Source organism: Papio anubis, chromosome 3, assembly GCF_008728515.1.
Source record: "Papio anubis isolate 15944 chromosome 3, Panubis1.0, whole genome shotgun sequence".
In the NCBI taxonomy this organism is placed as follows: domain Eukaryota; kingdom Metazoa; phylum Chordata; class Mammalia; order Primates; family Cercopithecidae; genus Papio; species Papio anubis.
Window position 1 is genome coordinate 89,976,836 of NC_044978.1, and position 13,550 is coordinate 89,990,385.

The window sequence follows — 13,550 nt, forward strand, 5'->3', positions numbered from 1 at the left end:
TAACAGAGGGTCCCTGACCTAGTCTGAGAGATTTAGGGAGGCCGACCTTGAAGAGGTAATGTTAAAGATAAAATCTGAATAACACAGAAAAGTTATATTTGTCTGGTATCTCAATACTAAAATAATTATATTAGTGTGAATTGTTGACTTACAGATACTCATCCAACGATGAAAAAATATTTTTCCTGCATTCTAACTATGACCTAGAGTAGTAATCCCATAGAGTAACATTAACTTTACAACAATAAAAAGTACAAAATCTCAAATGTAAACAATCTCTCAAACATAAAACTGAACAATTTCTCCAAGTTCTATTTATAGATAACAGCAAGAGAGCGGAGACTACAAAGCCCAAATTTCATCAAACAGCCTAAAACTTTCAAGATCAGCAACTTGACAGCAAACATGGACTTCGTAATCAAACGGACTTCAAATCAAACCTCTGCTTCCCTGACAAACACTGAAAGGATCAAACAGGGTAAGCATGTTGTCTTGTTTGTTAATATGGTACATAATACTCACCTCACAGGGTTGTGGTCAGGATTAAATTGACTATGTGTATAACGTGCCTGATGTTAACTAAATAAGCACTCAGTGAGGATTCGTTTCTTCCCACTAAATAAAACCAAACAGAAGTTTTCTCTTAGCTAACATTTTAAATATCGAACAAGAATTATAACAGAGACAAACCTTATTATAAAAATCAAACTAAACAGAATAAGCCTTCTTCTTTCCCTTCCCCAAGATGAAGACTACAGGAGCAAAGGTCATTTAGCTGGAAATTTAATTGCATGTTTACTAGAATTGGGTACTTCAAAGTCTCTTTTCTGGAAATCAGAGATCTGTCATTGAAGAGTCAAATTGCTCCATTATTTGTGCTCTGGCTGACCTAAAGGAGAACTTGGCTCAGCCTAAATAGAATGAGTTGTAGATTTGTGAAAGCTGTGTGGTGACCTCGTGTTAATCATGTGGCAATTAAAGTGTCCTCTCTTTCTCTCCTCAATATAGTTTTAGACCACATATTTTTCGAGGATTAATGTTTATCCTTGAAATGTAGGTGTGTGTATGGTTTATACACATGAAAAAATCAGTCTAAGAGTGAAAAAAAGGATGAAACAGTAATAAAAGTGTGATTACTATTCAAACTAACAGAAATATCACCCAGGAGAACTAGTATGGAGGACCAGGCCCATCCCAGATCTGGGACCCCAAAGCTACTATCCCACAAATTGTTCTGTAGAAGATTAGATAGATATAGATAGATAGATAGATAGATAGATAGATAGATAGATAGATAGAATTTAATATCAGACTCTATGGCCCTAGTCCTGAAATTCTAGTGCTGTTCTGGCTGGAGATGTGGAGCTATCTACTAAGCTTCCACCAAGTGACAGAAACGTAGGGGAATGATTTTTAAGAGAAAGTAGATCCAGGGAGTGAGACCACTGGGACTAGGATTCTCCAGGCTGCTCATATAATTGCCACAGTGAATGTTTGAGGCAGGCACCAGGAGAGTCAGATACACATGAGATTTCAGGAAATGAGGACAAGCACTAGAGAGCCTCTATAAAGAAATCTTCATGAAGAGCTTTCACTTTGGCTCACTAGAAACATTTTTTATCTCTTGAAATTTTCTTAATTCAGACCATTTACATGGTCTGAATTCCGACTCCCAATGAAATTTTTTTTTAATCATCCATCCCACTGGCCAGCTTTCCTCCTGTCATCTGTGACACTGCACATTTGCCGTACTTTCCCTCTTCTGGTATTTCCCAAAGCGCTACCGACCCAAGGCCCTCGTGGATAGCAGACTTTGCCAATGGTTTAGGAAAGATAGGGAGATTACAGTGTAGTGCAATATGAACAGACAACAGCATTAAATTCAGAGTTAGATTCTGCTGCCCTGGTGTTCCCTGGCCGTCTCCACTTATGGAATATTTCTCTCTTCTCACTCATCTTATTCAAGCCTATTCTTGTCCTTCTCTATGTTCTCCTCCGAGTAATGGTACTACTGTTGCACCAACCCAAAAGCAAAAGACCAAATATTTCTCCTACTTTATTACTTACAACAATATTATTTTATTTGTATTACTTACAACAATTTTTTTTTTGTTTTTATTACTTACAACAATATATTATCTACATCCCTTCCCTCAAATCACTGACCAGAACCACTGTCCCACATTATTAGCCATGACCATTAGGGCACTTTTCCTACACCAATGTGAGCTTTTTTTCCCTTGGCCAATTATTACAAATTATAGGCATATTCTAAAATAACACTCTTTCTTCCAGTTACATAAGGATATACTTGCTAAACGGATGTGTACAGATGCCTTGCTAGTTTTCAGGGGGAGTTTGTTTTAAAATGGTGACACTCTGGATCACCTAGGCGCCTGCTTTCCTAACATTCCCCACTCTGCTTACAAGAGGACCCTTAATCGTAAGGGGAGATGAAGGGCAAAGGCTGGTCTTCTGTAACTTCTTCCTGCTGACAGTGGATGTTCATTTTTGGGACAGGATTTTCTCATAAGGGTCTACAGTTGGTCTCTGGGGTACCAAGGGAGGTCCTCATTTACATGGTATCCTGATGAGTCTACGGACATAGACCCTGCCAAGTATTGGAGGAGTAAAAATCTCTAGATGCCTGATCTCTGAGGCCTAAAGGCGGGGTGTCTTTATTTCCCGGGTCAGAAGATGGGATGGATTGGAAGCTTTGTGTCAGTATCATCTTTATGTGGAATTGTTGTAATCTAAAACACACAAACTTTACCAAGAATTTAAACAACCAAGGGCCAAAGATTAATAATAAGATAACTATCAAAGGCCCTAGGAAGGGCAACAACCAAGTGAGACTCAGGAGGGTGCTTCTAATGGCTGACCAGATACAGTTGGGATTGGTGCCTTGGTTATATTTATGCAACCACACAGCTTATTCATGTATTTTCTATATATCTTCTTCCATGTGAGCTGAGGTGTTTATATAACTGCAGCAGGTTATATTGATTTTGGTGCACACTCCTCCTTGTTCAACCAATAAGTAATCTAGTGCTACTTTTCAACCAATAAGTAATCTAGTGCTAATCTTAATTCATCTAAAGCATCCCCCATTTTATGAGACAGTGTTTAGAAATGAAGAAGTAAAGTTTCGAAGAGTTGCCTAATAATAAGCAAATTTTCCCTCTGGGGCTCCAACTCCAGCCAATATAAGGCCAATTGACCACTTAGCTCTCAGGTGAGTGATGTTATGTAACTGTATATTAGAGGACTTTGCTTGTCATATTGTACATTGACCCCTGAACCAAACATTTTCATATACACTGATAACCATGGGTTTCACAATCTCAAATGAGAGACAAGTCTTTTATAGGTTGATCGAATGGGTGACCACATAGCCATAGGTATCTGTTGGGGATGCAAACCTGTGTGGGATGGGAGTTGTTAAGAAGATTGAGTACCTATAGGAAAGAATAGGAATGTTACTTATCTGTTTATTTGTAAAACCACAGCTTTAGGTCTTCTAGGGGTTCACAAGTGTGGGTTGTGGTGATTTTCTCAGGTGCCTGCAGGGAATCATAAGAAACAGGTTTAATTTTGGACATGTGTAGACAGCTAGTCGTTCAGCTGAAGTTTAACAGCAGTGGGGGTGCTTAAAAATAACCTGATAGGGGCCCTTCCATTTGGGTTGTAATTAATCTTTGAGGAATTTCCTCTTTCCAAGTTTGTAATAAGACTAAGTCCCCTCATTGAACAGGGCAGCTATGAATATCTATGGACGTGGTCCTAATGCATGTATATTGAACGAACGTGCATGTAACGTATAACATTGTTTACCTTGGGATGGAGACTTAACCCTTACCTGGCATGGTCTTAGATCCTGTTCATAATTTGACATCTTATTGCCATAAAGAATGTTTTCCGGTCAGGCACAGTGGCTCACACCTGTAATCCCAGCAGTTTGGGAGGCCACGGCAGGTGGATCACCTGAGGTCAGGAGTTCAAGACCAGCCTGGCCAACATGCTGAAATCCCATCTCTACTAAAAATACAAAAATCAGCTGAGTGTGGTGGCACACACCTGTAGTCCCAGCTACTCGAGAGGCTGAGGCAGGAGAATCGCTTGAACGCAGGAGGTGGAGGTTGCAGTAAGCTGAGATCACGCCACAGCACTCCAGCCTGGGTGACAGAGTGAGACTCCGTCTCAAAAATAATAATAAGAATAAGAATAATAACAATAATAATAATAAATAAAAATTTTTAAAAACACAATGAGATACCACCTTACTCCTGTAAGAATGGCCATAATTTAAAAATCAAAAAGTAATAAATGTTGGTGTGGATGTGGTGAAAAGGGAACACTTTTACACTGTTGGCGGGAATATAAACTACTACCACCACTATATAAAACAGTGTACAGATTCCTTAAAGAACTAAAAGTAGAACTACCATTCAATCCAGCAATCCCAGTACCCAAAGGGAAAAAAGTCAGTAGTGAGAAAGACATATGCACACACATGTTTATAGCAGCACAATTCACAATTGCAAAGATATGGAACCAACCTAAGTGCCCATCAGCCAACAAGTGGGTAAAGAAAATGTAGCACATATACACCATGGAATACTACTCAGCCATAAAACAAAATGAAATAATGACCCTTGCAACAACTTGGATGGAGTTGGAGGCCATTATTCTAAATGAAGTAACTCAGGAATGGAAAACCAAATATTGTGTGTCCTCACTGATAAGTGGGAGCTAAGCTATGAGGACTCAAAGGCATTAGAAAGACTTTGGGGATTTGGGAGGAAGGGTGAAAGGGGGTTGAGGGATCAAAGACTACATATGGGTACACTCTATACTGCTTGGGTGATGGGTACACCAAAACTCAGAAATTGTCACTAAAGAACTTATCCATGGAACCAAAAACCACCACTTCCCCAAAAACTATCCAAATTTTAAAAATAAATAAAAACCTAAAAAAGTCTGTTCTGTCAATCTTATGATCACTATTTTAAAAGGAAGACTCTGTTCAGTCAATCTTATGATCACTATTTTAAAAGGAAGAGTCTGTTCTGTCAATCTTATGATCACAATTTTAATGTTAATGCTGGTTGGTTGTGCCTGAATTCCGGGAGAGGGCTGGGGGAGATGTATAGTGAGACATATGTGACCCCCAGCTTCCCTTCATGGCCTAAACTATACTTTAAATGTTTTTTAAATTATTATTATTATTTCTTTTTGTCAAGAGAGGAGTCCATTCTGTTGGGGTTCTTAGAATTTTATTTTATTTTTTTACATTTATATTCCATCCTTTTTGTCAAGGTATCCCAAGCTTTTATTTTGTCCCATATTGATGCTGCATGTGTGTTATCATGTCCCAAAGGTGTGTTATCTGTCCCAGATCCATCATGGCCCTTGGTGGAAACTCTATGGCTAGGGGACTTAGAGTCAAAAGACTGATAGCCAACTAAATGCACTAGGCCAGATGGGAATGGAAGTGGGTAGACACTCATTAACCTTAAAACCTCTTTTAAGCAAAATAAATCCCAAAAACCAAAAGCCAAAAAGTAAGGTTACAAAAATTGACTTATCTATAAATTCTATGCATCAACCTACTGCAATCTTGGCTTTTAGCAATTAGCTATACAAATCATAGCATTTTGTTCAGCTATTTAGGAATCTGTGTACCATCCTTGATTTGGAGGGTCTGAATTAATTTTACTCCTCAAAACCAGCCTTTACAATCTCATGTGATAGTCTCTGGGCCTGGTGGGATTTAATAGTTTTAAGTTCTGGAGGTAAAACAAAACATAAGGATGATTTCAGGTAAAGACAAAATTATTAACTAAATCTTAATGGTTGTTAACACAGGCCTGTCCCTGTGTTTCATGAAAGCTGTTTACTCTGATGGTTGCCTTTGCCAGGTCCAGAGACAAGGCTTTGGTTAACTTGAGTTTGATGTCACATACTTGCATGAGTCAGGGCCTTCTTTAGATAACATATGTGTACTCAGGAGTCAAAGCCCTGTAACTTAATAGCACAGGATTGATTAATAGTACCTGATAAGAACCTTTTACAAGGGAGCTAGAGATGGTGATAATGAAGTCCATGACATGACGGGAAGCTGTAAAAAGATTTTATAACTTTGTGTGATTAATTTTTATAGCTTTAATAATCCCCAGCAATTAGTCGGACTTCATTTAGGGTTTAATTTTACAGATGTTTGTTAAAAATGATGAAGGCTTAAAACATTTGATAAAAACAGATGCACAGGTCACTGTAAAATAATAGTTACTCATTTAACCAAAGTAGTAATTAAAAGACTTTAAAGAGAACACAGAAAGCCATATGGATGTAAAAACTTTAGCCCTTTTAAATCCAAGTTTTAAAAAAGCAGTTGAAAACCTAATAAAGACACAGGAATATCCTGTTTCTTAAGTCAGTTACCAAAACATCGAAAAAAACTTCTGCAATATGACTGCTTCTCCTTGTGAGAAGCCCACTTAGATAGTCTGGAAGTCAAACTTGATGGGAAAAAAAACTGCTTGAATTTAAGAAAGACACAGGTGTGTTCAAGGTTATCAGTAGAGTGGGGAAATGCTTCTTGGAAAGAGCATGAGTTTTCTGATTACATTGAAAATTTAGACATATCAAGAAAAGCCAACAGTACAAAATAAAATTATACTGGAGGAAAGCATTGCTTCTCTAAACTTGCAACATAAAACATTTTAGCATTAGGCCACAACAACAGTTGGAACTGGAAGAAAAAAGTTACAGGAGCTAACAAAAACGCTGAAGGAGAGAGTTATTATCTCAGGCTTTCTCAAGGGGAGAAAAAGCTGAAAGCAGCAGGACACAGAAAAGTTGAACTGAGATATGATTGAGAGATTTTTTAAAGAAATAGATTATAAAATTAAAAGTAAAAATTTCTTGCAATTTCATTAAGAGCAAATCAACACCTTAAGAAAATCTTGTTTTAACACAGGGGTCTAATCCTAGAAAGACTATTATAAATTATTTCCTTTTAATTATAACCAACTTAATCACATACAAAATTCCTTTCAAAAATTCCCCTTCACAAAGCTTATCACAACTTATACAGACCACCTACAACAAGCTTGGACTTTCTGACTTGTCCTAAACTTCCCTTTTTCTTAATCAGTCATTTTATTTTAGGACAGAAATTTACCATACAAGATCCTTTTTCATGCAAAATATTCTCTTTTTTTAATAACCTGACACCAAAAAATACATCTTCATAACTTTATGTTTCTCTCTCTCTCCTACTTACTGGTTCTTTTTCACTTTGTTTCATAAGTAATCGTTTTTAAGTTCATAATTTGAGTTGACCTTTAGATAACTTCTGAATTTGACAAAATGATTATTTTTCTCAATAAGACTAGATCCCAGGAGGCTCTCCTCTCCAATGCTATCCAGAGAGATGCCAAATTAAATAGCCCAAAGAACAAAAATCATTAAGACCAGAAAGAAAACAATAGCTATTAACTTCAAGGCATGCAAACATAAGTCGACATCCATCACTAGTGAGGCACAGACAGCAAGTATTCAACAGAAAAAGGGGACAAGGGGGACCAAGAAGCAGTAGGTGCTGACAAATATCTCTCGTACCTCAAACACTTTATCCGTCAGGGAGACATTGCAATCCTAGACCCCTAAAGGTTGAAAAACCCTGTCCAACAGGGTGGCAGCCAACCTGGAGGATCCCATAACTCCAGGCTCCTCAGCAGACATGGCCCAAAGGATCCAACAACCAGGGACCCCTAACCCCCAATCCCTGGGGAATAAAAGGAACATGGGTATCTCTGTGTCTCCTTGGGTTCAGAAGGCTAAGCAGAGTGCAAAAAGGAAAAGGGACAAGAAAGGGAAGAGAAGGGACAACAAAGGGCACCACTCATCCATGAATCCAGAAACTTAGGAAGCAGGAAATCCTGAACTATTTGTCCGATGTTAGCATTTTATAAATAAAATCATTCCACAATTTTAGAAACCTGTTTTCCCATATCATAAACTTTCTTAATTGGAAATCACCCAGACATCCAACAAGTAATCCAAGGAAAGATGTAAACCAAAACTTTGGGTAAAGAGGTCTTTGGCAGGGGTTTGGTTTTTTTAAAAAGGGCTTTTTCACCTTTTTTTTTTCTTCAGTTTCAAATGAGTTTCTAATGTTTACATTTTAGCCAGAACTGGTTGAACTGTACAAGAAAAAAAAATCTCCAAGTAACTTTGAACAATAAGTTTTATCTCAGCACCACTAGCCTAATAACAGCAGATTCAAAGCAGGAAGAAAGAAAAGAGAGAAACAGAGAACTTCAGATGTGGTAATCAGATGGCAAGCATGAAAAGTAAAAGTAGTGAACCTCTGGGCCAGCCATACAGGGCCAGCCATACAAGGCCAGCATAGAGCTGCAGTAAAGCAAAGGCATCAAGCTGGAAAATCATGAGAACTATAGCTTTTCCACACCTGGCAAAGGGGACCAGGTGGATTAATACAAAGCACATAGTGGCAAAGATCTTGCAAGGCTACTTCCATTTTTATTATACCCCAGGGACTCTAACCTCATGGGCTCAGACTCTAACCTGAATATCGGCTTTGCCTAAACCTAATAGAGGACACCAAGATGGACCCAACTAACCAGAGGGGACAATGAGTGCTGTGCAGACTGAATTTCCTCTCATCTTAAGGTCCCTTTATGGTGTCCCCAGAAGATGATGCTAGAAAGGGGTCTTTTCAAGATCCACACCCCAAGAAAAGGTTCTTGGATCTCACACAGGAAGGAATTCAAGGTGAGTCTCAGAGTTCTGTGAGAAGAGATAGTTTACTGAAAGCCACTCTGTGACCCAGTAGAGCATCCTCAAAATGCAAGCAGAGGAATGTACTGTCTTTAAGTTTTTCTTATAAAAGGTCTTGCCTACGTAAAGATTAAACTGGCTGTGCCTATGTGCAGGTGGGCTGACAGCATGACTAAATGTATTATTCTATTGATTTAAAGAAAACTATCCTTGATATCTTAGTGTGTAAGTCCATCGAAGCATAACTTTATCTTGAAAGCATATATTGTTATGGGTGCTGTGACATCTGGACTTTTCTGTTGTAGGAGTTTGTCCTTGCAGGCATTACCAAGCGCTTCCTTAGTGGTAAACATCTTAGGACCATAGGTCATGACTGGCAAGGAATATGCCTTGCTAGTTTTAAGATAGAACTTGTTTGAAAATGTTGTTACTCTGGCTCTCCTAGGCTCCTGCTGCCCTAACATGTCCACCACTTTTTAGCATTTCAGCATTTTCAGCACTCTCCAGCATTATTACTCCCTTTCAAGGAATGTCCAGAATAGGCAAATCAATAGAAACAGAAAATAGATTAGTGGTTGCCAGAAGCTAAATGGAAGGAGAAATTAGCACATATGTGGCCTCTTTTGGGTGACTGAAATGTTCTGGCCAGGCGTGGTAGCTCATGCCTGTAATCCCAGCACTTTGGAAGGCCGAGGCGAGTAGATCACCTGAGGTCAGGAGATCAAGGCCAGCCATGACGAAACCCCAACATGACGAAACCCCGTCTCTACTAAAAATACAGAAGTTACCCAGGTGTGGTGGCGGGTGCCTGTAGTCTCAGCTGCTCGGGAGACTGAAGCACGAGAATCACTTGAACGCAGGAGGCAGAGGCTGCAGTGAGCCGAGATCACACCACTGCACTCCAGCCCCAGTGACAAAGCGAGACTCCATCTCAAAAAAAAAAAAAGAAAAAAAAAGAAATGTTCTAGAACTAGTAGTGGTGATAGTTGCATAACATTGTGAATATATTTTGAAAACATTAAGTTGTATACCTTGAAATGGTTAAAATGGTAAATTTTATGTTAAGTAAATGTTATCTCAATTGTTTCAAAACAGGAAGAAATAGTGAGGAAATGAACCATAATGTAGAAGTGTAGGCAGAAAAAGACAAATGGGCCAGGCATGGTGACTCGCCTGTAATCCCAGCACTTTGGGAGGCCGAGGTGGGCAGATTACCTGAGGTCAAGAGTTCGAGACCTGTCTGGCCAACATGGTGAAACCCCATCTCTACTAAAAATACAAAAATTAGCTGGGCGTGGTGGTGGACACCTGTAATCCCAGCTACTAGGAGGCTGAGGCAGGAGAATCGCTTGAACCCTGGAAGTGGAGGTTGCAGTAAGCCGAGATAGCACCATTGCGCCCCAGCCTGAGAGACAGAGCAAGACTCTGTCTCAAAAAAAAGACAAATGGGTGAAATGCTGAGGAATTGCAATCTATACATTTTTACAACTACTCTACCTTATCAGGCCTAAGACATCAATTGTCAGGTACACCATAATTTTATGAACCATTGTGAAAGAAAAATGCTTCCAATTAAACTATGACATGCCATTGATAGTAAGAAGCAACTGATTACAGAGATTTTAACATGAAAAGGAAAGTGTTTCAGAATCTAGGAGAGATGTCCTTAGATGTAGAAAATAAACAATTATTTTAAAAATAAGGAGAAAGGAGGCCGGGTGCAGTGACTCACGCCTGTAATCCCAGCACTTTGGGAGGCCAAGGCGGGCAGATCACGAGGTCAGGAGTTCAAGACCGTCCTGGCTAACACACGGTGAAACCCTGTCTCTACTAAAAATACAAAAAAAAAAAAAAAAAAAAAAATTAGCCAGGCTTGGTGGCGGGCCCCTGTAGTCCCAGCTACTCGGGAAGCTGAGGCAGGAGAATGGCGTGAACCTGGGAGGTGGAGCTTGCAGTGAGCTGAGATCACGCCACTGCACTCCAGCCTGGGTGACAGAGCGAGACTCTGTCTCAAAAAAAAAAAAAGGAATGGTTGGTGCAGAAACCCAATGAGTTCAATTTGAAACATCTTGGGCTTCAAATGTGCTATTTGGGTATTCAAGTTGAGAATGATGGAATATTATAAAATATTATTTATTCTAATATAATGGGAGAGAAATTATATTTCTAAAGGTATATATAACACTGGGAATTTTGAAAACATCTAGAAGCCCACAAATGAAAAGTCACAAAAGGTAAAACCATTCTCATAAGAAGAATCCATGATTTTTTTTTAACCTTTAGAAGAAGCCCTCACATTCAAATGCCCAGGATTTACTATTCTGATACCTCTTCTCCCTTCTCCTCTGAAAACAATTCTCAGCAGGTCCTTTGATATTTATAGAAAGGAAAAGACCATCCTTAACTTCAAAAAGTTTATCAAAGTGCAGCACAGAAGCAAAGACCAAAAAAAGACAGATACCAAGCATTCAGAAAAGAGGGTTAGTACTGATTGTGTTTCCAAGGTCATTATTCAATTTGACCAGCATTTAGTAATCACCTAGTATTTTTGGGGGGCTCTGAAGTATACTCTTCAGGATACGAAATGTAAATAAAATACAATCTCCACAGTTAAGGAGGCTACAGGTAGGAAACAGGTTGTCAGAAAAGACACAAGTAACAGAACATGAGACAAAATAAGCAAAACTTACTTTGCTTCATTTGCCTATTTATGTGTAAGCCTGAAGAGTTATGCAAACACGAGTGCTACAGAGATTCAAAAACGAAAAAGACCATATCCAAATAGAAAGAGTGGGAATGCAAGATAGTAACCAGGAGACACACCTTAAGGAAATATAAGGGGTTAGTTGGCCACAGTAGATGCTCCAATCAGAGTAAACTGAAAAAAAGGCATTGCATTGGGGAAAACAGTTTCAATAGAACAAAGAGATGGAAATCAAATGAGCTGAGTGAAACATAGTTAGTGAAAAAGTAGAAACAAAGAGTATAAATTATGCTTTCAAAAAGTTTAATAGAACTGAAATATTTAAGAGATGGCGGAATACTAGGGGACTATTAAAAGAAATAATGTAGATAATGAAAACACACTGCCAGGGAAAGATAGTAAAAATATGTTGTTAAATTTCCTAAAACACACGGAACACAGAATACTTACATGCACGTAATATCAAGCTTCAAGATATGTAAAATAAAAAAAAGCACTATCAAAAATTACCAAATTCATAATAATGATGTATTTTTTGTTTCTTTTTATTTTTAGTTATTTTAAATAATTTTATTATTTATTCATTTTTATTTTTAATTTTAATATGTACAGAAAGAATTGTACATATTGTGTGAAGTACCTATGATACCTCAGTACACACATACAATGTGTAATGATCAAATCAGAGTAATCATAATGATTTCTAAACATCTCTCACTAGTTAATAGAATAAGCACAACAAAATCAGTATGAGCTGACTCCAGTACGGGACTGGTGCTTATCCTTATTAATAATTGGATCAATACAAATTAAAAAAACACAATTAGATATCTTTACGCACCACTAGATTAAGAAAGTTTTTAAAGTCTGCCAATTCCAAGCATGCGTGAGGATGTGGTGCAACAAGGACCCTCATGCACTGCTGATGGTAGGTGAAGCCATTCTGTACAATTCCTTGGCCTTCCTATTAAAGTTGAAGACTTTAATTCCACTACTAGTCAAAAAATATTTAACAACCAGTACAGATAGGAAACTCCATTTCTCACAAATGGAAATACACATGTGACTCCAGGGGAGTTCTGACCCACAGTACTGGTGGCCACAGCCCCAGGAGGTCAGATGGACACTAGGTATTTCTCTACTGGGGTTCCAGGGACTACTGTGTTTTGGGGGGACAGCTAGAGACCCAGAACCATCAGGGCTGGTTGATGGACTCACACATCAGGCGGGACAAAAAGAGTAGCTCCTTAGCAGTGACTAAATAGGGGCCCCCAGGGTTGCAACAGAATTGAAGGGGAACTTGGGGACTTGGGATAGTGACTTTTTACCAAGCTGAATAAAAATATTTCCAAATTTTGATAATTGGCATGGACTTCATAGTGGGTACTGGCTGAATATCAGTTCTGAATTTTCTTTAAGGCAACTCAAGCATATGTGCAACTATGTACATGAAAAGAATGTGTATGTAACCACTAATTCATCACAAGCAAAGAGGAAAAAAAACAGCAAAAAGGGAAATGGATGAATAAATTATGTTCAATTCATACAGTGGAATATTCTAGAGTAATGAAAATAAGCTACAGTCACAGGCAATGTGAATGATTCTCACTAGAGTAGAGGGGAGAAAAAAGACATGAAACAATACATACACTATGATTCCATTCATAAAAAGGCTTTACCAGATTAAACTATTGGATAGAGAAGCATAAATAGGTAGTAAACCACTAAATATGCAGAAATGATTATGAGAGTTGTGAAGGAGGAGAATAAGTAAGTTAAATGGGCAATTCTGAGGAGTAGAAATTTCCTTTACTTCATAATTATTTGGTAATTCCTCTTTATACGTTTAATGGGCTTTTCTCTATTATTTTATATTTTTCAATTAAGGAAAAAAGAATTTTAAAAATCTTGGAGCTCACTGAGAGTAGTGGGCTTTGCAGCTGAAGTCCAATAGTACAAATGACGTGGTAAGAGGCCGGCAGAGCTGTGAATTACAGCAACAAAGAAGGAAAGAAAGTGATTGGAGAATTATGCAACA

General features: G+C 38.3%; 1 long non-coding RNA gene across 1 annotated transcript in view; it reads right to left on the reverse strand.

The window, feature by feature from the left end:
* Positions 1 to 13,550, reverse strand: part of LOC103884516 — a 53,063-nt gene that overhangs the window by 2,457 nt on the left and 37,056 nt on the right. Inside the window, exon 2 of the long non-coding RNA XR_647133.4 lies at positions 523 to 3,563. This is a non-coding gene — a long non-coding RNA (uncharacterized LOC103884516). The remainder of the gene's footprint in view (positions 1 to 522; positions 3,564 to 13,550) is intronic.